Consider the following 19,637-nt stretch of genomic DNA (forward strand, 5'->3'; position numbering starts at 1 on the left):
TTAAGGTATTCTGTTCAGCAGGCCTAAATGGGTCCCTGCAGCTGGCCCACATTTCATCATTTCATCGCGGTTAGCCTCAGCTAGTGATTTTGTCCCAGCCTGGCGCGACCAGAATTCCCAATGGCACTTTGTGCTTTTTGGCGCTATTTCTCACTATGAATATTAAAATTCAATATCTCTGGTTCTACTAATTAGAAATTCCTAGTTTTGGTCTTGTTTTATTTATAAAACTCAGAGCTAATTTTCTAACCTGGAATCGTTTTGTGTGTTGTTTTCACAGTTTTACTGTTTGAAGTATTGCACACATACTTTACACACAGCCTCTTAGATAAGCCTGCTTGCCCTATGCCAAGCTACCAGAAGATGAGCACATGTTTATTTAGGGTTTGCCTGCCTCTTACCCTGACTAGGATCACGGTTGCTGCTTGACTAGCGCTCATACCACAGTCAACCAGTAACCCAATTTTTAAAGTTGGTGACCATTGGTGGGTTAAGGACTTGTGTTTGTGCAATCCCAAACAGTGATTTTGTGTATACTACCAATCTATACCTAATAAGAGTTTGCATTTTAAATTCTCCCTGATTGACATTTTTGACTTTCCAAAATCCTCTCTCTCTCTCTCTGTTGGATTTGAAACCACACCTGCAAGCATAAGATTTGATCTAGTTAACATGGAGCTCTATACTGCAGCCCAGCTCAAGCACTCCTGCAAGGAGTTTGGACTTTCTGCCAATGGCACCACCAGGGCGGTGGAGTTGCAAAAGGTGCTGCGGGCCTGAGCAGAAGCGAGACCACAGTAGAGGAAGAGGAGGTGGAGGAGCCACCTACAACAGAAGGGAAGGATTTGACCCCTAGAATGGAACTCCTTCCCAGGGCAGGGAGCAGTGTCTCCTCCCATGGCCTATCCCCAGAGGAACTGGAAGAGAGGAGGGACGGGAAGGTATTCAAACTGCAGATGGCCAAGGTAAAGAAGAAGGCAGAGGAAGAAAAGACAGAAAGAGCCCTAGATGAACATAAAATCTTGGTGGTTCATGAACTGAGTCTCAAAGAGTTGGACATCAAATCAAGACAGACAGATCCCAGCAGTGATAGTGGCAGCATACCCGTAGTGCCTGAAGGAGACAAAAAGAGTTTGCACACCTAAGGATCTGGTGTCCAGTCATGTGATGGAAGATGACTTAGACCAAATTTGTTTTGCTTGTGAAGTAGCCCTGAGAGTTCACAAGATCCCAGAAGAGCATTCAGGTGGAGGTGGTCTGTGCAATCACATGCCTACTATGGATTAGGGCACACTTCTACCACTAGAGAGGTTAGGGGCCAAACTAGATACATTCCAATGAAAGCCATTTTATTTGCAAAGTTTGTGCTGACCCTTGAAAGTACAGCCAGAGGTTCAGGGACAGCTAGAAGCTCCCCAACAAGTCCTAGGTAGATTTTGTGGATTACTCCAGCAAGGCAATGAATGGTAGGGTGCAGGCAGCAAAGCAAATTATCACAATGGGTTGTACAATCTGATTATGAGAGAGCACATGCTCGGTATTTATTTTGCTGAGTTGTTCAGCACCTAGTTGACAGTAAGCTAACTGACCCCAGGAAGCATGCGGGGAAGGCTGACCTCTGGGCTAGTATCAGAGTCCCCAAGAAGGTATTTTGGGGGGACCAACCAGAAGAAAGGGGGAAGAAAAACTTAAAAATAAGGAGTTCTCTAAAGGCCCCCAAAATACTTCTCAATGCAGTAGTGGTAACTAGATCCAGTCTGATATTACGGAGAAGGAGTTCTTTGTTAAACAGACAGGGAGGTTTGTACCTGTTAGGCCGCCTTGCTTGGAAGACTCAGGGATATCAAAGTCTTCCTTGTTCTTTTACTTTACTGGAGCTCCGTGCACTTACTGGAAGTTCCATTGTGCTTTTACTTTGCCAGGAATTACCTGGCGGCTTTATTTGCTGAAAAAACTCCTGTGAGCTTCGCTGAGGGATAGTGCCATGGTGCTTTCCTTGCTAGGCGGCTTCTGTGGGCGCTTAGTGCACTGTCTGCAACTCAGGGCTGAGCCCCCACCCGCTGTGTGCTGAGCCGAGGATGGGAGAGATCTCCAGTTACAAATGCAGCTGCTCATAAGCGGAGCCAGCATGAAGGAGATCCCCAGGAGTTGCTAAGCTACCAGCACTGCAGCTTGGAATCCGCAGCACTACCCTGCCACACCCCCGGAAGCCACCTGGGTCTCGCATCCCCAACTCCACTGGACGGATGTGCCTCCACCGAAGGAGGGGAGTCTTGTGGATCCATGCTGGGTCCACTGCACTGGAAGGGATCCGCATGAGTCTTTTCCCTACTTTGAGCTCCCTTGGGGGGGGTGTTGCTCTTTCTGGTATTACGGCCGCTGAGAGAGAAGGATCCTCGTCTGGGGTCCCACCAGACCTCATCCTCCCTTTAGGCATCTGCCCTAAACATGGCACCTGGGCAGACGGTCCGATAAGTGGAGTGCTACGCTGCAGCCGCGTTTCAATTAAGGGGGCGAGGGCGATGTCCCCCGTTGCGACTCACTATAGAAAACAGACCTTAAGGGGGATTAAGCCCCTGCAAGTGTTCACAGCTGTGCTGCATGACAGCGGGCAGCTGCATCGTGATATGCACTGTCAGGGGCATGGTGTTTTTCTTTCTTAGCCACCTGGGATGCAAAATGCAGGACACTGGCCCAATTATTCCCCCATTACAATGCCTGTGCATGAGGATGGGGGGCTCGAGGTTATTAGCACCAAGGAGCTAAACACAACTTGATGCTCCTGGCATTTTCCTCCACTGCCAGTAGTACGTAGACCATTTTGATTCATGCTATTAATAGTGCACTGAAAGTGATGTTAGGTTTGCTTAGTTGACCATTACTTGGTGAACAAAGTGAGGGAGTCCTAATATGATTGGCACTACTATAAAGTGATTTGTAAACAGTGCACCTTACTAGCAGTTTACTGTAGTAAACTACCTACGGTATTATGACCATTGCCTTATGGCAAAGTGATTTATGATCCATGTGACATCATGACAAGCACCTAGTGGCACAGGAATTTATGTGATTGTGGTCTAATGTGTTTTATGTATGGAATACAAAGGATATTTTTATATAACCTTGTGTGGAGTCTCTTTTGTGCTGTGCCTAGTGGGTCACTGATGTGTGTGTGTGTTGCTCAAACATTATACACATTGCCTCTGGGATAAGCCTAACTACTCTGCCAAGCTACCAAGGGGGTAAGCAGGGGTTATCTTTGGTGTGTAACTCCCTTACCTTGACTAGAGTGGTGGGTGCTTCCTGGCTTATGTGTACACCCTGCCAAACAGAAATACCATTTCTAACAGTACCCCAATGTACTGAGTGGTATAAGTATGAGCATCTGATGGTGATTCATATTGTCCCAAGAGGGCACACTCCCCCACCGGTGGGCAGGGACCTGGTTTGGCAAGTGTAGTGCTCGGGGAGGAGATAGTCCCAGTTAGCTTTGGGGAACAGATAAAGATAACTTTAGAATCGCTGGAAGATATAGTGATGGTGCCAAAAGCCCATATGCCTGCCAATACTTTCAGGTTACAGACAGTGGTTCACCATCAATGGGCACCAGGTGGAGGCTCTGAGAGATACAGGAGCAAGTATGACTACTGTGAAGAGTTAGCTGGTGTCCTCAGAGTAGGATCTCCCTAACACATTTCACCAAGTCATAGTCGCCGAGAATCGTGAGAGCTATCTGCCAGTGGCTCTGGTTCCTTTTGAGTGTGGGGTCTCAGGTTCTCTGAAAGTAGCTGTGAGCCCTGCCATGCCTGTAGATTGTCTGTTAGCCAACAACCTAGAGCACACAACCTGGAGGAAGGAGGAACTCAGATCACACTTGGAGAGGGTGGGATGGCTGAGTGGGTATGTATGGCCAAACGGTCCATAGCTGCCTGAGAAGGGAGTCAAGGGCTTCTGGAACCTGGAACAATGACCCAGACAGCAGCCAAGAAAGAGAGGGGCATGGGAAATCAGCCCTTTGAAGTTCCCACGGTGGAGGTTGGCATGGTATCTGAGGAGAAGGCCCCAAGCCAACCTGGGAGGACATTGCCAACTTGGGTGACCTACCTGAACTTGCAGGTTGGCAAGTTGAAAGTGGGCACACCAAGAGGAATTCTGCAAGATGCAGAAAGAGTGTTCCACTCTATAGGGCTTTAGGTGGCAACCCAAAGCCCAGGCAGCAGGTGACACCTCTGGGGATCACCCGATCTATTGGGAGAACAAGCTTCTATATAATGAGCCTAAGGCTCCATGGTCTGGGGAAGCCTGTGTGCTGGTGGTCCCCAAGTGTTAGAGGACCTTCCGACTGGGTTTGTCTCATGATAAACCCCTGGCAGGACATCTTGGGCAAGACAAGACCTTTGCCACGCTTGTTGCTCACTTTTATTTCTTTTATTACCCACCACAGATGAAGATGGCCTCAGATGAATTCTATACATCCAGTCCCACCTGCTAGGCCAGTTGGAAGTCAGGGAAAAAGCACAAAGCTCCCCTGACCCATTACCTGTTGTTAGCACTCCATTTAATAAGGTTGGCTTCGACATTATTGAGCTTTAGGACCCCAAGACAGACTTAGGCAACTGGTTTGTCCTGGTCTTGGTGTACCATGCCCCTCACTACCCAGAGGCCATTGACTGCCCCTGTTTTAGCCAGAGCTCTGATGGGAATTTTTACCCTTTTGGGGTCCACCAAGGAGATAGTGACTAACCGAGAAACAAACTTCATATCATCTTACATGAAGTCCATGTGGGATGAGTGCTGGGTGACCTACAAGTTCACCTCACCCTATCACCCCCAAACCAATGTTCTTGTGGAAAGATACAACAAGACCTTGAAAGGCATGATAAGGAACCTACCTGAGTCCATGAAGTAGAAATTCTTCCTTCCATACATTCTCTTTGTCTACAAGGAGGTGCCACAGAATGGAGTAGCATTTAGCCCCTTCAAACTCCTCTACGGCCACCCTGCTCCCAGGAAACCTCCCAGAATGTGGTCAGCTACATGCTAGCTCTCTGCAACCAGATGTACTGCTTCTGGAAAAAGGCAAAAAGCAACTTTGAGGCCAGCCAATAGGTTATGAAGCTCTGGTACGACCAGAGGGCTACTCTGGTGGAGTTTCAAACTGGCCAGAAAGTATGGGTCATGGAGCCAGTGGAGCCCAGAGCTCTCCAGGATCACTGGATGGGCCCATACAAGGTGAAATAGTGAAAGGGAGCGTCCACCTACCTTGTGGATCTCCTAACCCCTAGGAACCCCTAAAGGGTACCCCACATGAATCACCTCAAACCTCACTTTGGATGTCCGAAGTGAGCATGCTCCTGGTGATCAATGAGGGAGTGGAAGAGAAGAATGAGCCTCTTCCTGACCTCCCTACTTTCCAGGAACATGATGGCTCAGTGAGAGATGTCAACCTCTCTCCTACCCTGACCCCAGAATAGCAAAGCGAATGTTACCCAATTACTAAGGCAACTTGCCTCTGTCGTACTTTAACATTTGGGACCGCGTAGGAGGCAGGGCCCTACCCCTGTCTCTCCCGGTATTAGCGAACCGCGAATGGTCAATGCGGTATGTACAAGTGCTTTGTGTAACGTATTAGCTATGAATGCACTGTGTATACGTTATTATACATTGACTCCGTGGGTTCCATCTTAGAGCGGTGGCCATCTTATGGTTGCCCTCACATAGGCTACATATCATGAAGCAAATACGGGCCTTTTAGAGCACATGTGCCTTCCTTTGACTTCTCTGTGACCTGGGCAGCTTGGCTCTGCTGCCCCAGGTCAGTCCGGTCCCACGAGCTCCCCGTCCTACGGCCACCTGTGATTAGCATCAGGGTTTGACACACCATAAAGCCTTTTCATCCCACACAAGCCTCCAGCTAATCTCTTTCACACCTGACTGTTCCTGCTTTATGGCTTGTTTTCCAAACAGGAGATGCTCGTGTTTATTGGGGCCTGTTGATATCTGATGTGGGATCTGAGCCTTGCTGGGTAAATAATTGTGGGCTGGCTTAACTGGAATGTGGGATGGTCATCATGACTCTGCCTTTTCGTTTGAAATGTATACATGTATATGGCCATATCATAAAACAAGGAATGTATGCCTGAAGCAGGATATTCTGTATTTAAGGAGAAGCCCGTTTCTGTAATTTTTAGCAGTCTCCTGAGAACATACACGCCGTTGTACTTCTAGGATACCTGTGATTGGTCTGTAGCCAATAAACTGATCTTTGACTTCACCCAGAAGACTCTGTGTTTCTGTAGGTCTGAAACAGGAAGAACCCGAAGTCATAGGGTGTGTTCCCCTGCACCGCTGGGCTTAAAATTCCCAGTACTTCACCTCACTGTTTTCTCTCACCCCTGAACTCACACACCTGTGCTTCCATGATGTTAGCACTGGAAACAGCCCTCCTGTGAAGAACTCAAATTACAGGTTGTCAGATAGGGTGCGGGCCAGTATCAAGGAGGAGGTCTCCAAGATGCTGGTGTTAGGGGTGATTGAGCCCTCCAATAGTCCATGATCCAGACCTGTGATGTTAGTACCGAAGGCTGCCCAACCGAGTGCCACACCGGAACTTAGGTCCCGAGTGGACTACCAAGGTTTCAATTCCATAATGAAAACTACTGCACACCCAACCCCCCAAGCTGATGAGCTCATCAACGGGCTGGGTGCTGCCAATTTCCTTTCATTTGACATCAGGGTACTGGAAGATCTCTCTGACTGTAGAGGCAAAAGAGAGGTCAGCCTTCTCAACCCCAGAGAGCCACATCCAATTCCATGTGATGCCCTTTGGCTTAAAGAATACCCCTGTGACCTTCCAGCGGTTGTTTAACATGGTCCTAGCTGGAAAGGAGGCAGGCCTTCTGTGCCACCTACCTGGATGGCATCACTGTCAACAGCTCCAGTTGGGAGAAACACCTAAACCCCCTTTAGGATGTTCTTCAGGCCATGCAGCAGGCAGGCTTGACTATCAATGCCAGTAAGTGCTAGATAGTGCAGGGTTCCATAGTGTATCTGGGCAACCAAGTGGGCGGGGGGCAAGGTGAAGCCCCTCCAGGCCAAGATTGAGACTCATGGCCTGGAAATAACCTAAATCTCAGACTGTGGTGAGAACCTTCCTGGACCTTACAGGATACTACAGGAGGTTTCTTAAGGAATATTGCACCATTGTCGGCCCTTAACAGAGCTGACTAAAAGAAGCATCCCAGACTGGTGATATGGACAAAGACCTATCATAAAGCCTTTAATACCCTCAAGGAGGCCATGTATATAGCCCCTGTACTCAAGGCTCCTGACTGCTCCCAAAACTTCATAGTGCAGACAGACGCCTCAGAGCATGGCATAGGGGCAGTCTTAGCATAGTTGAATGAAGAGGGCCAGGACAAACTAGTAGCCTTCATTGGCAGAAGGTTACTTCCAACGGAGGTGGAGTGCAATGGAAGGTGAAGCTGTTGCTGCGGTCTGGACTCTGGAGAAGTTTCGACCATACCTGTTTGGGACCCACTTTCTGGTTCATACAGACCACAGGCCCATGGCTCATGCAGATGAAGGATGAAAATCCCAAATTGTTGAGGTTGTCCATCTCCCTACCGGGAATGGTCTTTACAGTGGAGCACCATCTGGTGTCAAACCAATCTAATGATGATGGTCTCTCCAGGTTCTTCCACATTAGTGAAGGGAACTCTTAAGGGGTTGGGTAGCCCTCCCCACTTTTAGCTGGGGTGGCACATATTAGACGTGACAGCCTAAGGGGGGGTCTTCCCCCAATCTTTCGCATTGCTCCTCTACTTTTCTGACCTCGTTTTTGCTGTTATTAGGACTCTGAGCACTTTACCACCACTAGCCAGTGATAAAGGGCCTGTGCTCTCTCCTCTAAACATGGTAATATTGGAACATGCCAAATTGGCATATTTAATTTACCTATAAGTCTCTAGTAAAATGCATCACATGTGCCCAGGGCCTGTAAATTAAATGCTACTAGTTGGCCTGCAGCACTGCTTGTGCCACCCACTTAAGTAGCCTTCTAACTATGTCGTAGGCCTTCCATTGCAGAGCCTGGTTGTGCAGTTAATACTGCTCTGTCAACTTCACAAAAGAAAACTTTTGCCAGGCCCAAACCTTCCCTTTGCATACATATAAGCCGCCCCTAAGGGAGGCCCTGGACAACCCATAGGACAGGGTACAATGGAATTCAAAAGCAGAATATTTACTTATAAATCTACATGTCCTGGTGGAAAAAAACACAAATTTGTTTTTCACTACAGCAAGGCCTACATTTCCCATAGGATGAAATTGGGATTACCGTACTACATTTTGTAAGTGGAATTTCCAAGTGGGAAGATATAACTGATTCAAGTTTGGTGTCTTTCGAATTGTAATTCAAAATACTAAGTTATGGTGAAGTCGGATTTTAAATTGCAATTCTGAAGATGGCCCTTTTAGAAACTTGGCATTTTCTTGCTTTCACCAATTGGTGCCTGTAGCCTGTCTCTGACCACATGACTAGATGTAGTTGGCAGTTGGGAAGTCTCCCCCACTGCAAAGGCACCACTGGGTATAAGTACTGGACCTCTGACACCACCCCTTCAGTACACTTCTGGCTCTGTGGATACTCTGCCAAGAAGAAGGAATGCTGTGCTGCTGAAAGGCTGCCACTCTGCTAGACTGAAGTCTGCTGGACTCCTGCTTTTCTGTGCTGACCTGTCATCTGCTGCCCTCTTGCCTGGGTGAGAAGGACTGGACCTGCGTTTCTTGAGCTCAGAACCCACAGTGACTCCAAGGCCTAGTTGGCAAGCCTTCTGATCTGAAGCATCAGAGACATAACAGGCTACCAACCCCAGCACCTGGATCTGACAGCTGTGAGTCTTCCCTGCAAAGCAATGCCATTCCAGTCCTGGGCCCTTGGAAGTTGGCCTAAGGTGCTTTTGAGTGGAGCCAATGTATCTTCTCTGCTGAGCAATGCATCCTGAGCAGAACCAACGCATCTCCTCGGCCAAGTAGTGCATCCCGAGTCAAATCAATTCATTGCTGCTTTTATGTGTATTGGGCAAAAGACTTACATCGCTGTCTCCTCCCACATCTTGGGGCCGATGCACTGCCTTCTGAACCACCACTGCATGACGCTTTTCCTGGTGCAGGATTCCTCTATCCCCTGTCAGTGGAAGCCTCAACGACGATGCTGAAACTCTGCATAATAGGTTCATCGCTCACCAGAACCGACGCATCGCCTCGGCTGCGTCCCGCATTCTCAACATCAGACTTTGCATCTCGAGCTCCCTCGATAGGATCCTCGAAGTTCAGCATCAGGACCTCACACCTCAACCTCACAACATCTCAAAACCGATACATCAACTCAGCTGCGCAATGCATCTTCGATGCAGATCCAGGCAACGCTCCTCAACCAGAGTTTAAAATACTCTATTCAGTGGGTCTAGCTGGGTCCCTTTAGCCAGCCTGTGCTCCTCTATGGTCGGCCTGAGCTTGTGACTTTGTCCAGGTCTGGTGCGACCAGCTATCCCCAAGGGCGCATTGTGTTTTTTGTCACTATTTCTCACTATAATATTTTTTATTTAATATCTCCTGTTCTACTAATTGGATTTTGTTGTTTTGGTCTTGTTTTATTTAATAAAATCAGAGCTATTTTTTTTACTTGGTGTGGAATAATTTTGTGTGGTATTTTCACTGTTTTACTCGTTCACATGTTGCACAAATACTTTACACACAGCCCCTAACTTAAGTCTGACTGCTCTGTACAGAGCTACCAGAGGTTGAGCACAGGTTAATTTAGGGTTTGCTTTCCTCTTACCCTGATTGGGATTGTGGTTGCTGCCAGACCAGGGATCATGCACCAATCAACCAGCTACCCAATTTCTATCATTATCCAGTTGTAAATGCCAGCCACACAGATTTCAAAGCAACACATTTGTGATTTGTCTCCCCATTCTAACCAATTACTGTTTTTATGAGCAAAATGAATTTGCATCCATTACACTACCAGGCAGGATACAAACAAAGCAGCAGGCAGGGCAGCATTTACATGCCATGAAAACACAACGGAACAAGTAATGCGAATGTAATGCTGATTGGCAGATTCATTTATGTTTATCATATCAAAAACTCAGCGATGCGACTGTTACTTGAAGCTCTTCTTTTAATATACCTACTATTCAGACAAAGAATATTCCACCTTTAAAAATAAATCCCATATATTGTCCTTCGGTTTCGTTTTGCTTAAAGTTATATAGTTAGCGTCTTGTCTGCTGAGGTGATATTGCTCCCCATTGCTTAACTTCTTATTATGAAGTTTGATTACATATTCACATCCAAATATGTACTCGTCTTTTTTTAAAAAAAGTTCCCAGAGTCGAATTAGTTTTTTTCCCACAAGACGAAGGAGGCCATAATGATATCAGTGATTCTTTATTTGCTTTCGAATGGTGCCAGAATATAGACACTACAGGAAAAAGCATTGATACATCTAGTATGCCTGACTTTAATGTGCTTAATCAAGAAAGGACAGGCACAAATCTATGTGTGTATTTTCTCTATGCAACCTTCCTCTTTCTGTGCCTCCTATGTCTATGTTCTATTTTTTATTCCCTAAACTTGCAGTGCTGCTTTACACCAGCACCGCAAGCTTAGGGATTAAAAAAAGCGAAATCATTTCTCATTGAAATGCGAGTGACTCCCCTCACCCTAAACACCACTCTACCGTGTGTGCTCTACCATCTGGACCTTTGGACTGTCGAATTACAGTCCTACGACTTACAGGTTACTAGATAAGGTCGCTACAGACATTGATGTTATTCCATTCGTACACTCAGGTTCCTTTGCCCATTCGGTATCGGCTCCGCTCTGCCAGATCAATATTCACTGATCAGTGGTGCCCCCGCACCACTAAATTGCAACAGTCCCCGAAACAACTGGCACCCAGAATACCCCCCAAAAAATCAGATGAGGAGTTACTGGCCCCTTGCAGTGAACCTGATTGTCCATTAGAGGCTAAAAAGCCAAAAACGATATATGCAGATGTCACCCACTGACCCACAATGTTTGTCAAGTTCCCTGTAACAACAGTAGGGCCCACTTCCAGTACTATATACACTTTGTATTTTTAGAGGAGATTTTGGTTTGGGCACAGGTGCTTCATTTTTTGCTCAGATTTACTGATTTAGATTCAGTGAGACCCTATCTATGGAAAGTAATGAAAAGGGCAGATAGGGTTTGCCATATTACTTTCCATAGTCTTATAGCTAGGATACATTGAGCAGAGTGTGGAAACCTAGGGGCATATCATCAAGGACCGGTGATAATTATCGCTCAGCGCACTTAGCGCTAGGATAATTATCGCCGGCTAACGTGGATTTTTATCGCTGAGATAGCGTGCTTAGAGCAACGCTCATCTCAAAAGTGATAAAAATCCTAGGACTAACTGCCAAACGTGAGATTATCGCTGGAAACCCAGCGATAATCTCATGAAGTTTGGTGTTACTTTGATGATGGTGCAAGGCAAACTTAGCCATGATATCCACCTTCCATAGGATAGCATGGCTAAGTCAGTCCTGAAGCAGGCGTAAGGAAAGTAGCGATAACAGGGGTTCTCTCTACTTTTCTTGTTGCTATGTGTGGGGCTTGATGATAGGAGAAATGTCGCTTAGCGACATTTCTCCAGTCATGTCAGGGTAGGAACGCCCACTTTGCATCTCATTAGAGATGCAAAGCTGGGCGTTCAGAATTCAAGCGCTAACGCAAGGATTTGCGCGATAGCGTGACCTTGCTTAGGCGACAAAATTATCGCCGCTTTTCGCCCGAAAACGGACGCAAAAGTGGCGATTATTTTTTATCGCCTCGTTGCTGATATGCCCCCTTGAGTTTTAATAGAGAATGCAATTTCATGCTGAGAATAGGGATATTGAACATTGACCCAAATACATATTGTCAAATCACAAAAAGGAGCTGGAGGGGCAGAGAACAGGTCATCCCCCACTCAGAAATCTGTATACAATAAAGGACCTGTTCCCACAGTGAGCATTTGGTTCATGTATCCATTGCAGTTGTCATCTGATTTTAGGCAAACTGTAGAGCAAGTGTTTTAATGTCATCTATGCTACTTCTAGGTATGGCTCACTATTCAAAGAAAAGACAAAGGTTATTCAAGCGAGATAAGAAAACGACTGTCTTGTTATCCAACAATAATGTCTGCAAACACCCACATGTGAAGAAAAGTGTAGGAAAGGAATGATGGCGCCTCACGGTAGCAACACCATAGAGGATAAAGCAGGAAGGTACTCGCCTGCTACCTCAAGATCTCATCATTAGCTGCCACCACTCCGCAGAAAGAAAATGTGTGTGGGAAAGTGTAGACAAAGGACTGGGTATTAACCCAAAACGTAAAACTGCTAGGGTGTGTAACAGAAAGAAGAAAAAAGCTGTGCAGAGAACCGTGCACCGTAATAGACCCCACAGTGTATGTACACAAATTTGAGTTGGTTCACACTGGCTTACTACTTTTTATTCTATGCTGTGTGACCACTCATATATAAAATGCCGACATGTTTCATTGCCATTTGGAAAAACTCACGGCAACTTCTTCAGGGCGTGGGGTATTGTCATTTCACCCTTTAGCCTCGCTTGATCATTTAAAAGCAGTTCTGTTGGAAAAAAGACAGACAAACAACACATATCCAAAATGTTTGGCTTCTGGTTCAAAAGGGGCTATTGCTGTATATACACCATTCCCAACTGAGTATCCCCCATCATGTTTACCGGGATATTGCCCATCGTGGGCATACCTTTACCCTCGAACTTGTGTGTGTGTGGCGGCGGTCACTTATTCAGGGCTCATCCCCTCGACTCCTATCGTGAGTCTGTAAATACACAAAGGAAGACATAAATCAAAAGGTTTGAATTAAAAGATTTTCAGGGAAACGGGTATCGAGTTCCCACCGCTCCCTGTGACATAGACTGCTATTTCTCTTAGTCTTCGTGCATCCCAATTTCGCTGTTGTGTAACTCCTCATGTATGAACTACTACTTTGCGGGGGCCAGTCTTGTATCAAAGGAGTTGCTCATATCGAGTTCTACCCACCGCCTGGGGTATTGTCCCTCATATGTCCCGCTCGTGATACGACTCTTAGTGCCTGTTGAGTAGCTCATACAAAGTGTGTCTACTGTTGACTAGTGGAGCCGGTCTCTTACTGAAAAATTACTTCTCGTATCAGGTCGAGACGTGCCCCTTTTGGAACACCCGGCCGAGCCGAGTTATCTAGTCCAGGTATCCCTTAGTCTGTGGTGTGCCCTGCTTGTAAAAAATATATATACCCCACTTTGCAAAAAACGTGTAACAGGACTCACCGATATTACGTCCGTGTCCGGCATTCACTCAGCACTGCAACAACGCAGCAGCTGTCAGCCGAGACTAAAAGCGTGATCTCGCAGCTCACGTGACCACGCTATGATCATCCCGCCCCTTTCAGGTCGTTCACATATTGGCTTGGTCGCCGAAACGCGCCATCTTAGAATGGTAAACGTGATGTGTGAGGTTTCTACATATCAGTATGCACGAGCATACCACCACCTAGGTATTCTGCTTGTAACAGATGGCTTAAATCGTAAGTGATGTAAAAAATCGTATGTGATGTAAAAAATATCTGTTTCTGACAATGTTACACTAAACAGTGTCAGTGGTTCCTGGTGCCCCTAGGTATCACGCTGTATGGTCCTTATTTTTCACAAACTTGAAGCACTTCCATACCGCTCCCTCTCTCACAATGTTCATACAGTAACCCCTATAACTGGACTCATATCACCCAGAAGGGCGAGAAAAAGGAAAATGAATGGTAAATGGATTATGTATAGACCTTATTCCACTCAATGGAATCATTCAGTCCAGTTTGGTCTACACCCTCCTGGTAAATCCAACGGGCTTCCTTACTGCTCAGTCTGGATTCCATGTTAAACTGGTCCCCCATCACTCTTTCTAGTACTACCCACCGTACATCTTTAGAGTCATGTTTGTGATGTTGAAAGTGTTGAACAAGTTTTGTACTCAGTTTTCCTGCACGTAACGTGCTAAGATGTTCTTGAATCCTAACTTTGACCTTTCTGGTGGTGAGGCCGATATAGTGTAGCTCGCAAGGGCAAGTCAATCTATAAATAACGTTGGATGTGTTGCAGTTACTGAATTTGTTTAAAAACCAAATTCGGTTGTCTGCGAGAGTGACACTTTTAGTGGCTGTTGTAAGCCTACATACGGAACACCCCCCACATGGGTAGTGTCCTTGCGGAATGTTATTTTCCCGTGGGTCTGATTTAGGTCTGGTATGTACCAGCCGATCACGTAAGTTTGCCGATCGTTTAAATGCAAAGCGTGGTGGAGGCATTTGCATGTTGGTAGTACTTAACAGATGCCAATGTCTACGAATGATCTGCCTAATTTTAGTAGATAGAGGGCCAAAAGTAGTGACCACAGGAATGCACTCGCCATTTTGCTTAGGAGTTCTTTCCAGGAGAGCCGCGCGAGGCGTGTTGTATGCTCGTTTTTTCGCCTGCCTGATAACTTTCTTAGGGTATGCTCGGTTCTCCAGCTTAGTGGCAAATACATTAGACTGTTCAAAAAACATAAATCAGAATATCAACCACATTTCGATCATAATAGCGGGGGTGATTCATTTAATGAAATGATGGCATCATTTGATCTTGGTTTTGTTAACTTGCTTTGTAGACCTCCAGTGGAGTTTAGCTCGACGTATGTGGGGAGAGGGTTTAGTACGTTGATCGACTTCGTTACCGTTACCAACTCCCACTCCAGCTGGATAACCGATTTCGCCACACATACTCTCGGGGTGAGTGACCATCTCCCATTGAGTTTTAGCATACAGCTCCCCTGTAAATCAGTCCGTTCTCCAGTGGAGAAACTGGCCTGGACTACTGACTGCACTCTAAATAGAACGAATGGGTTTGCCCTTAGATGGTCACAGTGTAATCAAGTGGTGATGAATAGGAATATTATTAAACAAGCATTAACTTCCATTAATGTGTGCCTTCAGGATGAAGTTTCTCATTCAGATATTCTGGAATCTTTTGCTATAATTACAAAGATTATTAAAGATGTCCTACATCGTCCCCCTAAAGTGGGGAAAGTAGCTAGAAAAGGGTGGTTTGATTCAGCGTGCACTAAGGCCCATACTGCTTTAAAGATAGCCTTAGGGAAAACTCCAAGGAATCAAACTAAAATTATTCACCTTAGACGTGTGTACAACCAGGCCCGGAAGGCTCGGAAATGCGCGATCAAGAACGAGTCATGGGAATGTTTATATAACGCGTCCTTGGAAAAGGATTGCTCTGCCTTCTGGCTGGCGGTCAGGGCTCCTTTCCTTACTACAGGGGAAACCGATAGAATGGATGTGGCCATCACTGAAGATTCGTGGGTTGACTTTTTTGCTGAGGTGTATAATCCGGGAGGGAAAGATAAACTGGTAGTTAAGAAGCCTATTACCCAGGGCCAAATGGCGGACGATTTCGTTCCGATTAACTTAGATGCTACCGTCGATGAAATCCTTGTCGCAATCACCCAGAGCAAAGGCAATAAAGCGCCAGGCGCAGATGGCGTCCCAATTGATCTATTCAAAATTCAGCCGGGGCTCTGGTCGCCTCTACTTAAGCGTGTTCTAGAGGCTAGCTGTGCGCGGGGCTTTATCGATACCTGGGCAGATTCGATAATTATACCAATATTTAAAAAAGGGGACCGGGAAAAACCCTCTTGTTATCGTCCCATATCCCTTCTGGATTCTTTTTTGAAAGTCACTGGTCGAGTTATCCTGAATCGTTTACAACTATGGGCCGACGAGTCCAACATCCTATCGCCGGTTCAATACGGCTTTCGCAAGGGCTGCGGTACTGTAGAACAGGTTCTTAACTTTACGTCACTAGTTGGCAAATATACCCAGGCCAAAGAGGGTAAACTCTTTGTCGTGTTCGTTGACCTAAGTGCGGCCTTCGATTGTGTCATTCATAACCGATTGTGGCAGATCTTGAGCGACATGAAGGTCGACAAAGTACTTATTTCCTTTCTAAGACAGTTGTACGCCGGCGCTAGGGCGAAGGTTAGATATGGTCTAAATGGTGAATGCACTAAGCCTTTTTATGTAAAAAGGGGCGTGAGACAAGGGTGCGTACTCGCCCCACTGCTGTTTAACCTGTATACTAACGACCTAGAAAATGTTTTGGTTGCTGCAGTACGCGATTCCCCTCAGGCCAATCAGCACCAAATCGCGTCCCTCCTATACGCTGACGATGCAGTGATTATGTCCCGGACGCAAAGAGGTCTCCAAACTGCTCTGGACACTTATATAAATTTTATGGATAACAGGGGGTTAAAACTCAATGTTTCCAAATCATTTGTAATGTCCTGTGGTAGTTGTAAGAAAAGAGTGTGCCGCTTGTTTGCGGGGAAGGAGGAACTTGCCCCATCTAAAATATTTTCTTACCTGGGAATAGTCCTTGAGGAAAAGGGGTCCTGGGGGCCAGCCATCAGAAATAGGACATTGTCTTTCAAGAAAGCCACCGCTGCACTTATGATTTTCTTAAAAAAGTTGGGGAAGAGACCACCTGCAATACTGTTAAAAATCTATCAAGCTAAGTGCATCAGTATAGCCATATATGGGGCAGGTATTTGGGGGATTAATAACAATTTTTCCTCAATACAAAGGGTAGAGAATGCATTCTTAAGATTCATCCTGGCAAACCCTGCTAGCTCCCCTGTTTTTAACTGCCATGCAGAGTTAGGTATGGGTTATGTGAGTGATCTGATTAGCATACAACCAGTCCTGCTTTGGTACAGGGTATGGACTTCTCCAGCCCTAACGTTAAATAGAGATATCCTCAAAGATTGCATGGGATTGGATAGGGCACTTAGGATACCCTGGTTGAAGTATATTTGTCAATTCACAAGGGATCTTGGTAGACCCGAGTTTTACTTTCAACCAGAGTCCATGTGCGGTTTAACAAGAAAGGATTTGAAGGAGCTATGTTGGTCTCACGTTGAATCACTTAGACTAGGCGCTGAATTTAATAAGAACCATGTATTGCAACACCAACGTATACTGGTTTCTTATGATATTCAGCCATATCTAACATGGTGTTTGACCGTTTTTTGCTCACTAGGCTAAGGTTCGACGTCTTCTTCCGTTTAGTATCCTTCCCCGCAGTTAATGATTGGGCAAGAAAACTATGTAATTGCCCGTGTGACAATTTGTCTACCCAATCAACTTTGCATGTAATCTGTTTCTGTAAATTTTATTCGATGGAAAGATCTAGATGGATTAAGCCATTTTTAAAAAAACATGGTTCATGGAGACACTGCCGGCCCGCTTTATTGTTCTTAGTATCTTTACAGGATGAATACTGTGTGTCAATAATGCTGGGCTTTTTAAAAAGTATTTGAAGAAAAAGGAAATGTTTAATCAATTTTTAGGTAATTTATCTATGTTCTGCTTTACAATATTTTTACTGTGGTTTACTTTTGTCTTTGTATGAACATGTTACTTTTATGATTTCATGAATCTTGAACTCGAATAAAGTATTATTTTTATTATTATTAGACTGTTCAGAGTATTGGCAAAGGTTAGAGCAATTCCGGCGATATCTTAAAAACTGGCCCACAGGTAAGTTATCCCGGAGTGCTCTGGGATGATATGACCTGTAGTGCAACAGGGAGTTTTTGTCAGTTGTTTTGTGATGCACCTTAGTGACGAGCTTGTCATGCTCGGCCTGTATGTCCAGGTCCAGGTACACTGCAGATGTTCTGTTCACCGCCCAAGTGAATTTTAAGCAGACATCAAGGCCGTTAAGCCAGGTAAGGAATTCAGTAAGTCTCTCTTCCGAGCCCTCCCATCACATCATCTATGTATCTCTTCCAGAGAACGATGTTCTTCTGGAAGAGATTCGTGTGGGAATGGATGTGGTACGCCTCGAACTGGCCCACATAGATGCAGGCCAGACTAGGAGCAAAGGTAGCCCCCATCGAGGTGCCCGACACCTGGAGGTATACCTGTTCTTTACATGAAAAGAAATTTTTTGTCAGTGCGATCTCAATGCACTGGAGCACGAAGGTTTGAGGAGTATCATAGAACCATTCAGAGTCCCTCAGGGCGCGGGCTGCTGCCACCAGCGTGGCTTCCTGAGGGATACTCGTATATAATGATTCTATGTCTATGGTGACAAGAAATTGGTTCACAGGATTGTATGTTATATCCTCCAAGATTCTCAAAACATCTGTGGTGTCTTGGACGTACGAGGGTTGGGTGATGACACACTCCCTTAGAAAGAAGTCCGCAAATTGTGACAGTGGTTCTAACAGAGATTGGATGCCCAATACTATTGGACGTCCAGGAGGGGGTCGTTGTGGCTTGTGAATTTTGGGTACAATATAAAAAGCCGGCATCCTTGGTTTTAAATTGATCAGAAATTCTGCTTCTTTATATGTAACCCATTTCTTTTCTTTGGCCTCTGTCACTAATTGAATGATAGTGGCCTGAAGATTTGTTTTCGAATGGTGCCAGAATATAGACACTACAGGAAAAAGCATTGATACATCTAGTATGCCTGACTTTAATGTGCTTAATCAAGAAAGGACAGGCACAAATCTATGTGTGTATTTTCTCTATGCAACCTTCCTCTTTCTGTGCCTCCTATGTCTATGTTCTATTTTTTATTCCCTAAACTTGCAGTGCTGCTTTACACCAGCACCGCAAGCTTAGGGATTAAAAAAAGCGAAATCATTTCTCATTGAAATGCGAGTGACTCCCCTCACCCTAAACACCACTCTACCGTGTGTGCTCTACCATCTGGACCTTTGGACTGTCGAATTACAGTCCTACGACTTACAGGTTACTAGATAAGGTCGCTACAGACATTGATGTTATTCCATTCGTACACTCAGGTTCCTTTGCCCATTCGGTATCGGCTCCGCTCTGCCAGATCAATATTCACTGATCAGTGGTGCCCCCGCACCACTAAATTGCAACAGTCCCCGAAACAACTGGCACCCAGAATACCCCCCAAAAAATCAGATGAGGAGTTACTGGCCCCTTGCAGTGAACCTGATTGTCCATTAGAGGCTAAAAAGCCAAAAACGATATATGCAGATGTCACCCACTGACCCACAATGTTTGTCAAGTTCCCTGTAACAACAGTAGGGCCCACTTCCAGTACTATATACACTTTGTATTTTTAGAGGAGATTTTGGTTTGGGCACAGGTGCTTCATTTTTTGCTCAGATTTACTGATTTAGATTCAGTGAGACCCTATCTATGGAAAGTAATGAAAAGGGCAGATAGGGTTTGCCATATTACTTTCCATAGTCTTATAGCTAGGATACATTGAGCAGAGTGTGGAAACCTAGGGGCATATCATCAAGGACCGGCGATAATTATCGCTCAGCGCACTTAGCGCTAGGATAATTATCGCCGGCTAACGTGGATTTTTATCGCTGAGATAGCGTGCTATTAGCAACGCTCATCTCAAAAGTGATAAAAATCCTAGGACTAACTGCCAAACGTGAGATTATCGCTGGAAACCCAGCGATAATCTCATGAAGTTTG

The sequence above is a fragment of the Triturus cristatus genome, chromosome 6 (assembly GCF_964204655.1).
Source record: "Triturus cristatus chromosome 6, aTriCri1.1, whole genome shotgun sequence".
In the NCBI taxonomy this organism is placed as follows: Eukaryota; Metazoa; Chordata; class Amphibia; order Caudata; family Salamandridae; genus Triturus; species Triturus cristatus.